This window comes from Ictalurus punctatus, chromosome 25 (assembly GCF_001660625.3).
Source record: "Ictalurus punctatus breed USDA103 chromosome 25, Coco_2.0, whole genome shotgun sequence".
In the NCBI taxonomy this organism is placed as follows: Eukaryota; Metazoa; Chordata; class Actinopteri; order Siluriformes; family Ictaluridae; genus Ictalurus; species Ictalurus punctatus.
This window is the reverse complement of record NC_030440.2, coordinates 18,025,789-18,042,410: the sequence shown is the minus strand read 5'-3', so window position 1 is coordinate 18,042,410 and position 16,622 is coordinate 18,025,789. Positions and strand designations below refer to the sequence as shown.

The 16,622-nt window shown below is 40.4% G+C and overlaps 1 protein-coding gene and 1 long non-coding RNA gene across 2 annotated transcripts in view; one reads left to right on the top strand and one right to left on the bottom strand.

The window, feature by feature from the left end:
* Positions 1-1,189: 1,189 nt before the first annotated feature.
* Positions 1,190-16,622, bottom strand: part of LOC128629142 (uncharacterized) — an 18,570-nt gene continuing 3,137 nt past the window's right edge. The window contains exons 2-4 of the long non-coding RNA XR_008393438.1: positions 9,904-9,979; positions 6,963-7,076; positions 1,190-4,574 (exon numbers count right to left, since the gene is read on the bottom strand). This is a non-coding gene — a long non-coding RNA (uncharacterized LOC128629142). The remainder of the gene's footprint in view (positions 4,575-6,962; positions 7,077-9,903; positions 9,980-16,622) is intronic.
* The window catches only part of mthfd1a (methylenetetrahydrofolate dehydrogenase (NADP+ dependent) 1a, methenyltetrahydrofolate cyclohydrolase, formyltetrahydrofolate synthetase), a 34,563-nt gene continuing 30,526 nt past the window's right edge, over positions 12,586-16,622 (top strand). Inside the window, exon 1 of the mRNA XM_017455468.3 lies at positions 12,586-12,837. The gene's annotated coding sequence lies outside the window, so the exon portion shown is untranslated. The remainder of the gene's footprint in view (positions 12,838-16,622) is intronic.

Genomic DNA, 16,622 nt, shown 5'->3' with positions numbered 1-16,622 from the left:
ATTAAACTTGCAATGTTGCTTGCTTTCTTCAGTTGAGTGTACAATCGATTCTATATATATATATATATATATATATGTATTTTAGTTTGTACATACATATACGTAACAACAGCCTGAGCTGTGAGTCAACGTGTTTTCTCACACATCCATCACGCCTCCGCAGTGTTACCATCGATTCAGCGACTCTGCTTCTGAGTGAAATATATCGCCGTTAAACGTCCCGTTTATTAGCTAGAAAAGTTTTACGGCGTTATCAGCGCAGACATTAACAGGTCTCCCACCGGAGCTCAGACGCTCAGCGTCCGAATCTGAAACGACAGCACGGCGTTAATCTTCACGTTCTCGCCATCAACTCATTCCCAGGGGAGAGATAAAGACAAAATACGCGTCCTTTCTCGTTCTCTTTATTCTCGGCCCTTGAGGTGGCGTGAAGATTGAAAAATCCATCGGGTTTGAATACAGAGTGTGAGAACATCCGGGGAAGAGCACAACCACGGGGTGGAGAAGCAACACCTCTCGTCAGAGCGCTTCACTCGTCTGGTGAAGCTTCATCCTATCTCGTCCTTAGATATAGATGTTCTGGTCAGTTTGCGGTTTCCCTTTCCCATAAAGTGGCTTGCATAAGTATTCACATCCCTTTCTTTGTACCTTCTCTACCAAACACTAGAGAAAAGGACAGGCTCTCAATAGTAATGGCACCCCTACAATGTCCAGGTAGCTGTAAAGGGGACAGCATTTACAGAGAGCCACTTTCTGATGTCTGACATCTACAGTCAGGGGAGGAAAGATCAGCAGTCTGGGCGGCTGGGGCGGGCGTATTCTGTGTCTGAGTGACTTACTTATTGATCGTAGTTCAAAAAGAAACCATGTATATACTGTGTATTTGTGTATATTGTAACCATAGCAACTACAGTCCAATCTAAAGCTGTCATATAAATCTCTGCTTACTATGCGCAGTCACCTTATGGTTAAACATATATATATATATATATATATATATATATATATATATATATATATATATATATATTAATAGAGAGAGAGAGAGAGAGCGAGCGAGAGAGAGAGAAAGCACAGTGCTAAGCACAGTCGAGTAATATCTTTTTCTGTATGTGCGCTGTGAGGAAAGAACTTTTGCCAATGACTTACTTCACTTCATGATGTGTGACATCAGAAACGCTGTTAGAAGATGATAATAATAAGCGTAAATACATTCGTTTCAATGCATTTCATTAGCTAGTTAGCTCACCATATGTCAACACCTTACATTGGGTAGCACTTTTTTATTAGCCTCGTCAATTAGGTTTCTGAGGCTCTAAAACATAGGACTTGCTAGCCAATCGCTGATTTTGATTATTTGTCCAGCCCTGATAGCTAGACGGACAAAGAAGATGATAAAATGTTTACACCTGTCAAGTACAGGTGAGCATGTAGCTTACAGAGATAGTTTAAAAGGTTAGCATAAAGCAAAGAGGTTAAACTGTTTATTCCCTTTTACATGCTTCTAGAACAACGTCATCTTCCATTTGCTGTCGGTTCTCATCTGGGAAATCCGTTTCAGTATCATTAGTATTAACGTTAATGTTACATAAAAATGCTGTAAAGTGGTCTTTTTTCTTACAACTCTATGTAGGAGCCAGTGTTACTTCTTATGAGTCATTGAAAATGTTTAGAAGATTGGGTTGATACAGAAAAACACGGAGTGCCGCTATACTCCCTGTAAGAAGGCCTTGTTTGGCGGCACGACACGAGTCGTATTTTTGCTTCCTGTCATTTCAGAAAGGAAAAAAATAAATAAATAAATAAAAAATCAAAGTGCCTCAGGTTAAATCAGCACCAGAGACCTTTCAACGCCTCGGCATTAAATATTGATGAGAATAACAGTGTGGCAGGATTTTATCGACCGGGTCTCTGTGTAAAGGCTAATAAGGAACCGCTGCCTCAAACGCTTCCCCTTAAACATTCATTTGTCTCGATTTATTCCTTCACCGTTGTGTTGTTTAGCGTTCCGCCTCCGGGCAAAACGTGTTTTTCATATACACTCAGAATCAGATTATAAATGAAGCTGAAAATGCTAACAGATAAATAACTATTTCAAGAAATAAACATCCTGGTCACTTGATATTAACAAAAAAAAAAACAAAGGAAAGAAAAATGAAGGATTTTTCTCCAAATTGTCCTGTTTTTTTTTTGTTTTTTTTTCTCAAGATGTGCGTCCTAGGATCAAGTTTTTACTATTTAGAACTGCAGTTACACATCGTAGACGAGTAAGGAATAAAACTTGTGTCCTGCTGTTATAGCACGTCATACGTGTTTGTTTTTTTTTCTATTTATAGTAACATTTAATGTTATGGGACGTCTACGAAGCAACTGAGTTCCTGTATGATGTTCGAGGTGATCCCACACATATCGTAGACACAGTGGATAAAGTTTAGTCTGCAAACACCTGAGGTTCTCACTTGTATTACGCTCTGATTGGTTAAGCAGGGCTGTATATCCACACTGTTAGAAAGACCTGATGAAATCTTTGTCACTGGGATTTTTAGCTTGATGTCATGTGACCTAAATGCGGGGTATAAATATAGCGGACGTGGGAAGCAGCCGTTCCTGGAGGGCATGCGCTCAGCTCAGGATAGACGTATATTTATGCTCTGTACGAGGGAGCAGCTACAAAATCGCAGGTTTGAAGGAAGTGTGCTGAGTGTACAGGAGAAGAGATTCTCCAGGACCGAGGCTGAGAAACAAAGGCAAGGAGATATGATGTATATTTGACGTTCGGCGCTGTACGGATAAAATGATCCGTCGATTCTTCTGTCAATATCATTTAATATTGAATGCTGTCTTGGGCCTTTTTGTATGACTTTAAACTGCCAGCCTTCAGATCTGCACTCTTCACGGTTCTATCTGTAATTACATCTGGATGGATTAGCCATTAGCCGTTAGCAGTGTGACCCGGTCGTGTCAGGCTGAAGGTCAGCAGAGGGTCAGTGTGAACATAATGCATTGTATAATGTAGTTCTCATTACCAACACTAGAGTTCATCAGCGTCAGGCCGTGTTCATTACACACGTGCGCGCACACACACACCCACACACACACGCACAGAGAGGGAGAGACAGAGAGATAATCATGTTTAAATAAAACTGTCTGCTCAAACAACGAGCTAATATTTACAACGCCCAATCCACAACATGCTGACGCTGTCTGAACTGTCAGTCTGTTCTGAAGCGATATGAAGACGTGAGTCAGTTGTGAATTGATGTATCTTTGCTGTGCATCGTGTGATTAAGATCAAAACTGGGATTTTGATTTGTTATTGTAGGCTGATCACATGGATGTGACTTGCAGGGCTACGACATGCGAGGGCCCCGCGTCCCCCTGACTCCCTGATCTGACTCATATGACTTCTGACTGACTCACGTCAATTCTCATGATTATAATCATATAGTGTAGCAATATATAAACAATTCTTAAAGAAAATGTCAGCATTGTCATGTATCAAGAAACTCTGGACTCCACTTCCCATCAGCCACTGCACTGCACTAGCTGTCACATGACCACCTGCACCTGACTCACGTTTTGTTAATGAGCACTCGTGTGTGTATATATAGTCCTTGTCTGCACTGTTTGCTTGGCTTTCGTTGTCCTAGACTCTTGTTGTTTATGTCTCGGTGTTTTGTTTCATGCCACAGTGTTATACCAAGTTGTCTTAGTGTCTTTGTCTCATAGTACGTTTGTTTAAATAAATGTCATTATCTGCACTTGCTTCTGCCTAAACCTCGATACGTGACAAGCATAAATAATTCAAAATGTTAAGAAAGAAAGAAAGAAAGTCAAAACAAATGTTTTTTTTCTACATGAAACATGGAAGACTACCTGAAATGTAAACTTTAAAATGTAATTATCAGAACACTGAATATCGAGTTATCATAAAGCACTCTATCTCACCGCTGGAACGTCTAACAGTACAGACATGTTCGTATAATTACATAATCACAGCTTTGTATGGAGATATGGGTGAGATCAGCCCTGGGCGAGGTGGCTAGGATTTAAACACCACCCAGTAAACGTCCTGGTGCTTCCCTAGAGTCGCGATTTTGTTTTTGTTCTTTTCACACCGACGAGGAAAACTCAAATCATAAGCGACACCCAATTTCCATGATCTTCAGCACTACCCTGCCTTCTCAATCTGTGTGAACAATTCTGCCCAATTTTCTCCCCTCCGAGGACTCATCATGCAGTATTGAGGAGCTTCTTTCAACATTCTGAGGCCCATCTCACCCAATCTCACCAATCAGACCACAGGCTTGTTACGCATTCATAACCGACAGAATAAGAAAATCCGGACCAGTGCTTTGCCTCTAGACTAATGCCATTATTCCGCTCTCCAGCTCAGAGTTGGCGATTGATCCAAATTCCCAATCCAATTGTTTGCAGATTCCTAAATTTGGTAGCGTGTAAGACCATGGGTTGAATTCTACAGCAGCGGCACACGGTATGGACGTGTGCGGACGTTTCTCAGCTTTATATACAAACCTCGGTCTTGAGTTCTTGCCGTTTTACAGGTGGCAGGTCTGAAATGGAAACACAGGTGAGAACGGTTGTCAGAGCGGAAATAGCTTGTTTTGGGGAAGAAAAAAAATTCATAGACCTTTTATGTATGTATATATTCATGGGATTTGGGAAAGTAAAATGGCTCCCTTCGTCTGCCTTCGTGTTGATTCTGCATAATGCAATAGGCTTTATCGCTGCCTCATTACCGAACGCATCTCGTGTCCATCGTCTTTGATATCTGGGCTGCAGGACGAGGCGACTGGCGTAGAATCGAGTGCCTCGGCTTTACTGTTCATTAGGAAGTGAATCATCAAAAGTGGCACTTGCACAAATAAAGACTTTTTTTTCTTCTTCTTCTTTTGTTTGATGCTCCTATGCATAAATAGGTTGTTTGTCATTACGGGCTACTTTCTGTTTCCAACTTTTGCAGATATCGTCTCCGTGCGTGGCTCAGAAATGGGACTCCTTTCTCCGAGGTGGTATCTGGTGCAGATGCACAGATCTCTAAGTTCTGCCAGAATGTCGTGTATGAAGTGATAAGCTCAGCTTCGGTGCTTTGAGAATAGAGGAGCATAGATACGAATTGTCTTTGAGGTATTTTGCATAAACATGCTGTATTTAGATTAAGATTAAGATTAAGAACACAAGCATGTGGTGTACATCATTTGGGAGACCAGGACAGCCTCACTGTTACTACAACTGGAATTATTATGTTTTGCTGTCTGATGAGACAAAAATAATGAAACCTTTTGAGCCATTTGGCCTAAAGTCACGTATCAAGAAACTCTGGACTCCACTTCCCATCAGCCACTGCACTGCACTAGACGTCACATGACCACCTGCACCTGATTCACGTTTTGTTAATGAGCACTCGTGTGTATATATAGTCCTGGTCTGCACTGTTTGCTTGTCTTTCGTTGTCTAAGACTCACGTTGTTTATGTCTCGGTGTTTGTTTCGTGCCGCAGTGTGTTTCCACGTTGTCATAGTGTATTCGTTTCTTAGTACGTTTCCTTCAATAAATGTCATTATCTGCGCCTGCTTCTGGCTCAACCTCGACTCGTGACACCTAAAAAACAAAACTGGCACTAGATACAGGGTGTCGTTAGAACTTAACATGTTCTACATGGAGGAGGATTTAAGCCCTCTACGAGTATCTCCAACCTTGTTTGACGTGACAGGAAGTAATCCAGTGCGGCTTCCTGTCAAGCGGAGGCTTCACTAAGTACTAATTGTGGTCGTGCTCATAAATATGAAACCAGCGTCCCTGCATGTCCACGCTGAAAATGTCACTCGTTGTGCGTTTTTTTTTATTTGCGTCGTATAGTAATTTCGCTCGTTTTCATCAAGGGCGCCGGCGGGAACGAGCGGGTAACGAGTGAGTGGCCACACCTGCTTGTGGTTAATAATTAAGTGTGTTTATAGGCTGTTTGTGTTGCAGGCAGAGAGCAGATGCTGGAAGCGCAGACCACAACCTTGACCATGAACAGACTGATAACAATAAAAATGTTGCGGTTGCCTTTTATTTTCAGCATTAGGAATGAATTCAGTTTGTTAATTAAAGTAGGAGGTTATTTAAAGTAGTTCATTAAAGAACAGTAGAGCTTAAAGATAGAGGGAAAAAAATAACACCATGGTTGTCCATGAGGGTTCTCAGTAAATGATTAGAAGCATTTAGTCTTGAACGTCTCTTCTGGTATGGCAGGGATCATAGGATTGCTTGTAACTGTACGTATTTTCTGTATATATTCATTTCTTCATTTTGCTGACAGCACAGTGTTTGAAAAGTGGAATTCGATTACGAACAACAACAAAAAATGGACGTTATGGGGAACAACACAGAATTCTGGAGGAGAAGAAACTTGCACACGAAGGTTTGAAAAGCACTCATGAGTCACCTGTGATTTACATCCACCGTTACTAACAGTTCTACAGGACCTGTATCATTTATTCCCGACGGAGGTCTAATAGAATATTCATGGGCTTTTCACCCCAACAAAGCGGGAAGATTCGACAGGACTATAAGACTCCTCTTCAAATGGGTAAACGTCTTGTAGAAAAGCAACCGGCGTGCTTTCCGGAAGGTTCCATCAATATTCAACACAAAGTGTGCAACAAACAAAACCACCACAGAAACAAAAAGCAGTGCGACGCTAGTAGAGCGTTCCACTCTCGGTGGCCCTGGAGTGCTAGCGCACACCGTATACCGGGTTTATCTCTTTGTTGGAGAATTCCCTTCATTATTAATAAAACAATTATTCAATCATTAATAAGACAGAGGCCTAACCCTAACCCTAGGCCCAACAAAGTCCACTATCTCAGACGTTTTTATTTTTATTTTTTAAAGTGGAAAGAGGCATGCATGCTAATTTTTATTTACTTATGTACTTTACTTCATTACTCACTTACTTAAAAACATCCATCCATCCATCCATCCATCTTCTACACCGCTTTATCCTTTTCAGGGTCACGGCGAACCTGGAGTCTATCCCAGGGAGCATCGGGCACAAGGCGGGGTACACCCTGGACAGGGTAAAAACATACATTAACTAATTACTTCATTAATTACTTACATAGGTATTCATATACTTACAGTAGATACCTTACTTACTAACATTCATAAGTACTTTACTTACTTAGATACTGTCCTTCGTAACGTATTTTATGCCCTTAATTGCTTTATTTATCTACAGTACTTACATACGTTACTAACTTACTTGTGTGCATACGTGTGTACTCTTCTTACTTACGTATCGCTTATTTACATACTTAGACATGACTTACTTTACTCACTAGTATTACTACTTTTATTTACTTCCACAGATGCATACGTACCCCAGTTCCACAAGAAGTCGGGACGCTGTGTAAAATGTCAATAAAAACAGAACACAACGATTTGCAAGTCTCATAAACCCGTGCGTTATTCACAATAGGGACACAGAAAACATATCAGATGTTTAAACTGAGGAAATGTACCGTTTTAAGGAAAGAAATAAGGTCATTTTGAACTCGATGGCCGCAACACGTCTCAAAAAAGTTGGGACGGGGACAACAAAAGGCTGGAAAAGTACGTGTTGGTAAAAAGAAAGAGCTGGAGGAGGATTTTGCAAGTGATTAGGTTAATTGGGAACAGGACAGTAAGATGATTGGGTATAAAAAGAGTATCTTAGAGAGGCGGAGTCTCTCAGATGTAAAGATGGGATGGGATCTGGATGGAAGCAGATGGTGCTCTAAAACCTGTATATACCTTTCAGCACTAATGGCGCCTTTCCAGATGTGCAAAGCTGTTTCTTTTTACTAACACTTACTTTTCCAGCCTTTTCTTGCCCCTGTCCCAACTTTTTTGATATGTTCTCTGTGTTCTATTGTGAACAACATACGGGTTTTGCGAGATTTTCAATTCAGTGCAGTCTGTTTTGTATTTACATTTTACACAGCGTCCCAACTTTTTTTGGAATCGGGGTTGTACTTTTATTTATTTATTTATTTATTTATTAATTTAAGTACCTACTTTCTTTACACGAGTACTTAGTTTTGTTCTAATTTACATACTAAGTTGCTTAGATCCTTTATTTACCGACATGTCTACATGGGAAATGACTAAGAATGGAATGTAATTATGAAGCACAGCTTTTTATTGACATGTCCATTCTAATACGTTATCGTTTCTATAGTAACGGCTCATCCACGGGGACTTGTACACTGGACGCCCCACACAAACAGATTAAAAACGTGCGTAATCCTTCGTATGGTGAAATTTTCTTTACGGAGACGTTTATTCAGCGTTCGTGGAAGGAGTCTCCAGTGTCAGCGATTTGAGTAAAAAGTGACTTCAAGAATGAGCACAGTAGAGAGGCGGGTGATGGAAGGAGCGTTTAGAGATGCTATAGCGTAAGCTTGTTACACGGACGCTCCACTGTACTGAATGTAACAATAAATAGATCAAAAGTACAACGTGTTGATCTTTCATGAATAAATTATAAAAGCATTGGCAACTTGCTGTGGTATTAGAGGAATAAAACACTTTGTGGTGCTTAAACGATGTAGCGGTACCCGACTTAGCGATTAGTGGGTATTGGCGTACCGCGTGACCTCTATTTAGACCTTACGTCATTATGGCGCCTCTCAAAACAGATCTGATCATCATGAGCGCGGTTCAATAGGATCCGAGCAACCTCTTTTCCCTTCACCCCACTGTTTGAGTCATTCATTCTGCTAATGGCATCCGATCGGCCCCACATCACATATCACACGTTTCAAACAGACTGCTGCATCAAGGGATTATCGAGTGGACTGCCATTAAGGAGGAAAAAAGAAAGACTTCCATTACGCTGAAAGAAGAACGAACACATTCTCAGGGTTTTCGGGATGCATCGCATGAATCGAGGCCCTCGTTAAAAAACAGCGAGGGAGCCTCGACCGGCTTGAAAGTGCTGCTGATTCACTCAGGCTCCGGCCGGCACTTCAGAGACGCGTTTCATTGGCCCTATTAGTCCAGCCGAGCTTTTAAAATAAGGGTGAAAAATAACAGCGTTCAGGGAAATTGGAGCCAGAAGCTGGTGATTGCTATACAGTAATGGTTGGCTGGAGGGCTTTCTGTGTTACACGGGTTTTTTTGTTTTGTTTTGTTTTTTTAAATCAGAATGTCATAAACTCAAGCTGTGAATAAAATGCTGGTGTAAACATCAGTTCAAGTTACATGGGTGAAAAATATAGAAGAAATTTGGGATTTATTTTCAATCATGTGCCTCCGGAAAAATTCTGCAAATTGATGGAGTACAGTCTCTTTATTTATTTATTTGCTTGTTTGTTTGTTTGTTTATTTATTTAGGCTGTAAAGAGAGTGAACAATTTTGCATCCCCCATGCAGTCTGGGTGAAACGATATATAAAATGTACCCACAATTAATTAATTATTCTTTATTATTATTATTATTATTATTATTATTATTATTATTATTATTATTATTATTATCATTTACCTATGGAAAATGTTACATTCTAGATTGTCAAAAATAAAAATAGTTCCACAGTTTAGCCATGAAAGACAATGAAAAAAGCAAAATTTGATTTCCGTGACATTGGGAAATGTCGTATTTTAGTGGGCGGGACTTTGGACTTTGGTTATATTCACCAGATTTTGATTGGCTTGTCAAAAGTGGGTGTTCCGAAACAACCATGGAGGCAGCTCGAAGTGCTAGCTTCTACAGTAACCAGATTTCTGTCTTTACCTCATGTGTTATTTCCCTGTGAAACTACAGACATCGTGCTAATGAGGCTAACGCATAACTATGTTAAAAATAATAATAATAATAATAATAATAATAATAATAATAATAATAAAAACATACACAGATGACCTGTCTGGCTGCATGGTGTACCGCTTGTGCCGTGGTTTAGCATCTTGACGTTTTCATTCTTCGATAGCTGGGGGTGGGGGAATGGGGGTGAAACATGACAGGAAATGAATTGTTATTATATTTTCTGTCCCTCCCATCATTATACATAGTCAAAAAATGGGCGGCTGTTTAGAGGAGGGATAAAATCGCGGCGCTTTTTAATTATGGACAAAGAAGAACTTTGCGAAGAATTTTGCAGTGATTCAGATAACAGATAACTCAAAACTCCAATATCTATATAAATATCTTAACATGCACTCTTTCATCATTTTGTTAAAAAAAAAAAATCAAAAATCTGTGAAACACAACATATGTCTTTGTGTGAATTACATTTCCTTTTCTTTTTTTTTTTTAAATTATACACTAAGGGTGCACAAACTTTCGCACTCGACTGTAAATCTATGCGGTAGAAACGTTTGTAGTCTCTTGTAGCGTCTCGTTCTCTATATAAATGCTAATGAGATACGAGGAAGGTGACATTTTTGGAAGTTAGGTTAATATAGAGTTGTCTTGTTTTACTGGATCTCAGTTTAATTGTATATCGTCTCAGTAAAATTTGCACAGCGAGGCATTGTGATTCGCTGAAAGGTCAGTCGCCGCTGTACTTCTACTTAATGAGCTCCTGGTGGAACATCCTCAAGAAACCCTTCATTCAAATCTGACTGTAGGTCAGTGCGAGGAAGAAAAGCAGCTGCTTAGTCAGATTTCTGTGCACTAACAATGACTTAAATGTCAGGAGACGTCAGAGAGAGGGGCGGGGCTTAACAATACACCACAGAGCAGCGTCGAAATCCATCCATGCCAATTTTCACTTCAATTATGGCATTATTAGTAGTAGTGGTAGTAGTAGTAATTGTATTATTATTATTATTATTAGTAGTAGTAGTAGTAGTAGTAGTAGTAATAGTAATTCTTATTATTATTATTATTAGTAGTAGTAGTAGTAGTAGTAGTAGTAGTAATTGTATTATTATTATTAGTAGTAGTAGTAGTAGTAGTAGTAGTAGTATTACAGTAGTTTTAAACAAACAGATAGTTTACTTGCCCTTTATGTCACTGCATACTAAGTATAATTTAAAATAGCACTTGATCCAGCGCTTCCTATTATTATGCATTTTATTTATTTTTTTATATACAGTGTCGATAGTTGATTGTGCACACAACTTAAAAAAAAAAAAAGCTTTCTATGGACTTTAAAGGGTTGACGTTATTAATGTATTTCATGGTGTGTGTCACATCAACCTGCTTGGCGTAAGAGACTCGAGCTAATGACTCGAGTCCACTCGGTTCAATGATCCGTTCAGATCCATCCACCGATTCGTTCGGTTGCATGTTTTACTGTTCGCTGATGAGTCAGTCAGTCTGAAATCCAGCGAGCGCTGGTGCGTTTTTTCAGGAACCGAACGAACGGAACGACTCCTACCGATACCGATTCATCCATCTCACTGACTCGATCTACTTGGCAGAGAGGTGTAAAAACGTCTCGGTCAAGGTCATGTGCACAGCTCGCACCTGTTCCCGTTCCAAATATAGACCCTTATGCGTGGAGGGAAACTTTTTATGATATGAAAACACACATCAGTCCAATAAGTTCCTCCTAAAAAAAACAACAACTTTTAAACACACTATAAAGTGACCTATATACCGCTTGAGCCGCCCGGATACAGTACAGTGTAAAACACCACACTTTCTTCTTTTTATGATCTCCTGATAGAAATTTATTCAACCGCATCCTCAGAGCCCTGTTTTATTAGAACCCTCTAATGGAGTCTTGACGTAAGTGGGACACAGGAACTTGCTCTGGGATGGCTGTTGTCCTCATCGGTGGGCCAGAACTCACTGAGAAACCACTGGGTTCCCGGGAAGAAGGATTTCGAGTGTCCGATATGCCAGCCTTAGTGTGTTTAAAATGTATGAGAATAGAGCAAACAGCACAGCGTGATTTTTAGCCCTTTTCTCCAGAGTAAAGATGAAGGAAAACATTTGAAATGGGATTCAGACCAGTGGAAAGAAGAAGCAGAGCAGCCCGGTTTAAGACTTTTATTCAGAGTCAGCGGCTTCAGTATTTACGTAGGGGAAAGTTCTTCGTATTCAGAATCGGGATATGCACAAGCACTAGTCAAATTTCTGATTATTAAAATCACCGGCGTGTAGTTCACGCCTCCGAGGTTGCCAGATTTTTTCTTGAGAAGAAGCCTCAGAGACCGGGGTTTTTCAATAACGCCTTTAAAAAAAATCAGGGATAGAAAATACAGACTGCAAAAGGAATTCGCTTTTTGATTCTTTGCTGTCTGATTAAGAATGAAAAAAGACTAATATGGTGATATACGATGCTGTACGAATCTAAAAGGAGTCTAGAGTATCGCCAATGTATCGCTGCAAATGCCTTGTGAACATAATGGCTTCCGCACTCATTATTCAGCAGCACATAGAATAGCACTTGATCCAGCACAGACTGTTCTTATATATATATATATATATATTTTTTTTTTTTTACAGCCACAACATAAAATTCAGCATGTCATGTCAAGGTCGCAGTAACGCTTAACTGAGACACACCTCTGTTTAATCCAAGCTCCACCCTGCGTTGGTGAGAAATGGAGATAAAAAGCGAGCGAGACAGAGTGGAGTGGGTATTGGTGGAGTTCCTTCATGCATTCGCTCCAGCCCCTTCACTCTCCTCGTTATATCAGGGCTTTAATCTGATTCTCCGCCTACACGCTCAGATCGATTAGCGTTAAAATCACAAGCCGCCCCATGAGCCGATCGAGTGCGTGACAGCACACAGGAAGTACACGGGCGTAGAAGTGACGCCTAACGAGAACCCGGCGTGGAGAACCCGGAGCAGATCAGGACGCGCCTCTGAACCCGTGTTGTGTTGAGCAGGTAAACATCTCGCATCTCAGCACACGGAACACATTGCTACATGATTACATCAGACAGCTGGAGCCGTTCTCAGGAGAGCCATGAAACGGAGTCAGGTCCGTTATTAATGGCGCCCTTCATAAACTAAACCACAAACGACATATAAGCAGCCATACAGTGTTGTAACACATGGTTAAAATATTGGGGATAATGAAAGAAATGTCACACCACATGGATATACATACGGTACATATACAGACTTCTCGATTTTACTCAATTTTTTCCTCTGTAATCTACTACTACATTCAGAACTGCATTATAATACAAAACGTTCCGTATGGAAAGAATGAGAACGATCTTCTTTATGTAATAAACTGAGGTAATATTTTGACATTTTCATGCTTGGGTGACGTTCAGCCCCATGCTTCATCAATTATTCTAGAAAATCCGTACCTAGCTGTAAAAAATTTTATGATGGGTATGTCTTCCCACATTTCTATAAAATGTATGATATTAAACTCTACGCTTCTTCTGCTCCTCGCCCTAACCTGGGCCATCAAGAATTTTCTAGAAGGCCCCTGACAATTTCGTATTGTACAGAATAAAACGATGCCAACGATTACAATTTTTCTTATCCACTTATAGTTACATTTAATGAATGAATGAGTTTTGATTGGTCACGTTTACATTACAGCACAGTGAAATTATTTTCTTCGCATACCCCAGCATGTAAGGAGGTCAGGGTCAGAGTGCAGGGGCAGCCATGATACAGCGCCCCCTGGAGCAGAGACGGGTAAGGGCTTTGCTCAAGGGCCCAAAGGTGGCAGCTTGGCAGTGCTGGGGCTCGAACCTTCCGATCAGTTACCCAGAGCCTTAACCGCCAAGCCTCCACTGCCCCGCAGTATTGTTGTGGAATGTCCACAAAACAAGTTAGTCCCTGTTCATACTTACGCCGCGACAGCTAGAAAGAGCTAACCACTGTACTATATGTCTTCAATGATGTGTTTCAAGCCCCTTAAGTATCCGTGATGTGATGTGATCTGTCAAGCATTATCCATGCAGGTAAATACCGCACTCTGGATGTACAGTTTATTACACTTAGGACATACACTGGCTGCTGGAGTTTAGTCAGAATGTGCTGTTAGGAAAAGTCTCCTAATACTCGGCCTTGTTCCTCAAACTGGATACGGACGAATTTATTCCTAACTGGTTTACAGGTGTGTTTACACAATGGAATGTGGCATTCTTGAGAATTCAGTTCGTTGGGAGAACTCCTTCACGTCCTTTTGGTGTGTTGTAACGTAGCACAGAGCGCACGAGGAACGAAATCTGCTCAAGGTTTTTGAATCTGTCGGGAATTTTTAGTACAATTCGGTAAACAAAAACATTTACGTATAACGTATTGACAAGTGACGCTCTTTGAAAGTAATGAAGTTCTCAAGGAACAGCAAAACAGCCCCAATACCCCGTCAGCGGTAAGGAACTAGTGCGGCACCATCTGTTTAAAGTCCCACTGGTGGCCAGATATTTCAGTTTGTTTTATGTTACTAATAACGTCTCACTTCTGGACACGCTCCCAAAGCCGTTCAGCGTGAACGCCCGGGATTCCGACCAAATGCTCCGGTTCTTCACTCGTTAGTTTGAGGCACTAAGCTTCCCAGTGAACAGCCTGAGTGCAGCTCGTTATCTGTGTTTATTTATACACCTCTACTGTTCTTCTGCATCGGTTATTAATGACTCCGTCTCTTCTGTACAGTGGAGAGCAGAAACGGTCTGAACAGAAAAATACGTCCGCTCTGTTAACGCATCCTATCTTAGATTTAACTTGATCCCGATCGTCTATACCGTTGAGTCAAATCCAGAATTATTGGCACCCTTCAAGAATAATAAAAAGTTGTTAAAAGTGTATGTACGGTAATGTCGGTTCCTGTCAGGAACATGTTCTCTTCGGAGTAGCTTGTTGTCATTCTAATAGCTTTTTACAACTTGACAGCTGTATGATCTTCTTACTCTTCTTCACTTCACATTATGACAGCAGAATTGAACTTTCTGCCCTCGGTATAACACTCTAAAACATTTGGCAGGAACCCAACACTGCTCATCATCCTGAGAACATTATCCCCACTGTGAAGCATGGTGGTGGTAGCGCCATACAGAAGCTTAACCGTGGCCTCTGGGTTACTTCTCTAAATATTCCTGGCCATAGATTTTTTTTTTCTCCTTTACACAGCATTGTGGTTAGATCATATTCTTTCTTTTTTTTAAAATAATGGATTTACTCTGAATGTTTGGGATATATATATATATATATATATATATATATATATATATATATATATATATATATATATATATATATAACCAAACTCTTTTGTAATAATTTTCAAGAACTTGCTCTTGTTTCTTTACGATGCTGTGTTCCGGTAAGTTCTTTAACAAACTCTGGGTTCTTCCAGGAAGAGGTGTGTTTATATTTAGATCATGTGATGCTTAAATTGCACACAACTCCGTTTAAATAATGATTTCTGATGGGAACCGAACTAATGTAGGGGTTTGGAAGCAGTATTATGGTCATGATATAAAATCCCAATTAAATCACTGTAGAATGCGGAAAGGTTTAAGTGGGGGTGAATACTTATGCAAGGCACTGTATGGGAGTTTTTTTTTTTTTTTTTTTTTTTTTTTTTGATCATGGTAGTGATAAAGAGATTTTACACATGTCCCACTATAACATCAGGTCAAACACAGTAGAGTTTCTGGATAATTAGAAGAAATATTTATTTATTTTATATGCCGGGGTGCCAATACTTTTGCTGCTGTGGTTTTGAATGGAAGTATATAGTAATATTTAAAAATATGACCTCTTATCAGTATGACTGTTCTTAGTCCGAAGGTTTTAGTGTGTGTGTGTGTGTGTGTGTGTGTGTGTGTGGGTGGGGGGGGGTGGGGGGTCTAGTCTTCGTCTTGTACAATATTTTGTGCCTGAATTCTTGAGGGTTGCCAGCATTTTTAAGAAACTGAAGAGGAACTGAGCTGCATTTAGACGCCTCTACAAAAATGCCCTGTGCACCAGGAGAAAATCGGGCTTACATCATTTGGCTAACAAGATCAATCCGAGCAGGGCAATTACACGCTAATGTCCACTGAGCAGGAAACAATGCTAATGCTTTTAAAGGCTACAGGGTTGTAATGGTGCTGTGGAGAGCCCACGCTGCCGGGAGCACAGAGTGCTAATGCCAGTAACACACCGCTCGTCTTACTGCACCGAGAGTCCTGCAAACCTGCAAGTCATCTCTCTTACCATTCAGAATGAATGACCAGTGTGTGTTGTGTTACTGTGTAGACTGGTATCCACATTCTTTGTGTACATTGATCTCATATGTTATCACATTTTACTGTGGTGCTTGAAAGTTTGTGATTTCAATTTCAGTACTCAGTGTTTTATATTTCTGCAAACATCTTCAGATTTTCAGACAAGTCCTCAAAGGAGATAAAGAGAACCCAGTTAAACAAATGAGACAAAAATATTACACTTAATCATGTATTTATTTATAAGTAAAAGTATGTGCACCCTTTCTTTCAGAATGTGGTGTGACTCCTTGTGCAGTAATAACTGCAGATAAACGTTTGGGGTAAGTGTTGATCATCTGCACGTCGGCTCGGAGGAGTTTTATCCCGTTCCTCAGTACAGAACAGCTTCAGCTCTGGGATGTTGGTGTGTTTCCTCACATGAACGGCTCGCTTCAGGTTCTTCCACAACATCTCTACTGGATTGAGGTCGGGACTTTGACTCGGCCGTTCCAAAA